Here is a 2320-nt window from a genome sequence, read left to right as displayed (position 1 = left end):
GGGGGGGGGGGGGGGGGGGGGGGGGGGGGGGGGGGGGGGGGGGGGGGGGGGGGGGGGGGGGGGGGGGGGGGGGGGGGGGGGGGGGGGGGGGGGGGGGGGGGGGGGGGGGGGGGGGGGGGGGGGGGGGGGGGGAGAGACAGACATGGTCAAGCAGCAAACAATGTTTTTATTTTATTATTTTTTATAGAATGTAATACCAATTCAAACTACTCCACACAAAATCAGGTGGTTGTGGACATAAATACCCCCGTGTAAGTAGCAAGTATATATTATAATAAAATAAATAAATAAATGTACCAAAGAACTTGTGGTCAAGCGGCATAATTGTGACTCATTTGCCTCTCAAATGTGGGTTCTCTAAATGAAGTTTGTCTTGTGACCCTAACCAGCAAACTAACTGTGTAACTGCCCGACAAACTCAACTGGAATTGTCTAGACAACTCAGCTGAAGTTGCTCCCATCATAACATCTACTTGTCTATGCATAAATGAAAGGCTCCATTTGCATGCACAGGTAGTTCATTTGGTTGATAGCTATACTAGATGATAAATTGTGGACAAGGACATAAAATCGAGTCCCGTCAACTGCAGTATAAGAGTTTTATCCAACGTGATGAGCTCTTTGTAGGTACCAAACACTGACCATCTCACCTAATATGTCATTGATCCGATTACTGTAATTTACACCTGTATTATCTTGTTAGGTCGGATCGGAGTATGGTTTAATGAATTTGCCTTTTATGAGCAACAGGGGTAGGTTTGTCCAAATATATGTTTTTAATGTTGGAATCATTTGTAGTACCACCCGATATTCACGGGGTTAACACGTTTATGAATACAAGAATGTTGATTCGTTAGTTGTACTTGTCCTTACAAATGAAGTAAGTAGAAGTTGGGAGGTGTTTTCCCTTGCCACTAAATTCGTATATTGATGCGGGGGCGGTGGCGGATAAGTTTCGTCTTCTACACTACAAAGACCATAATGGTATTATACATTATTAAATCCCTGGAAGTTGCTTATAAAATTTTAAATTAATATTTATTTAGAAGGAGAGAGATGGAAGCCTATAATAAATAATTAAATATTGATTAATCGTGTTAAAATAGTGGCTTATTTTGATTTTTGATTTTTTTTTAATTTTTTGGTTTGTAATAAAGGAGACAAAACTAAGGAATGAAATAAATGTTACAGAAACGTGGGTGAAGTAATGCTCATAATAGTCGCATAGGTAGTTTAGTTGATCACAAGGGTAAAGTTTGGAAAGAAAGACCATAGATTAAGCCTCACTAACAACAGTAAGCAAATGTCTAGTATCTGTAATTTAAATTTTCTTTTAAAATCATTGTTTTAGGCAAATCAACATCTCATATCTCTTCCCATTTGGTACCTCTTTTACCTTAGCTTATATATATATATATATATATATATATATATATATATATATATATATATATATATATATTGGTAAAATTGACTGTAATTTTATTTGAATATATTATTAGTTTGAGTTAGTAATAATATACCATTTACAGAATTTTGGTGGGACAAAGCTCTATTTATAATATTAATTCATAGAATGACTATAAGTGTGCATATATATACATAATATTGTACCAATATTTTGAAGGGATCAAAGCTTCCACCTGCCCCTAACAGTGATCTGCCACTGCCCATAGTATAGAATCAACAAATTAAAAATAATTTTGGGATCAAAGTTATATATTTAATTTGTATATATTAATTCATATAATAACTATATGTAGGCATATATATATACATACACACACACAATATTGCGAAAGGGGTTGAGGTTATTATGATTTAAAATCTGGACCCAATAATGTACTAGCTAAGTAGCAGAAAAATACTTTACACGAATATGGTTTACCTCATTGTGATATTTGTTAATAATAGGGCGGACTTCACTCAAAATACTTATTTAGATTGCAGTTTTGAGCTTTTCCTGTAAATTAAAGTACGAAATAATATTTTGTTTTGGTCTCTCCGTCTAGTTTAATTCCAAACATATTTGTTACGAAAAAAAATGCCAACCTGACATTATGTCATCATAGACCCATTATGTATAGACAAACTTAACTTTGAAATGCGCATGCAAGGTGAAACTTGATTGACACGGTTGCCCATAGTTGTAGTGTAATTTTTTTAATTGCGGGGCATGACTAACAGTCATCGTCATCAAGTGGAAAAAGAGTAAGTTCTGTTAGCTACCGACGTGTCCATGACTTGGTTTGGTGACTTTTCAAATATATTATTATTATTATTATTATTATTATTATTGGTAATTCAAATTTTCTAACTT

The sequence above is a fragment of the Ipomoea triloba genome, chromosome 3 (genome assembly GCF_003576645.1).
Source record: "Ipomoea triloba cultivar NCNSP0323 chromosome 3, ASM357664v1".
NCBI lineage: Eukaryota > Viridiplantae > Streptophyta > Magnoliopsida > Solanales > Convolvulaceae > Ipomoea > Ipomoea triloba.
Note: the sequence above shows the minus strand (reverse complement) of the source record.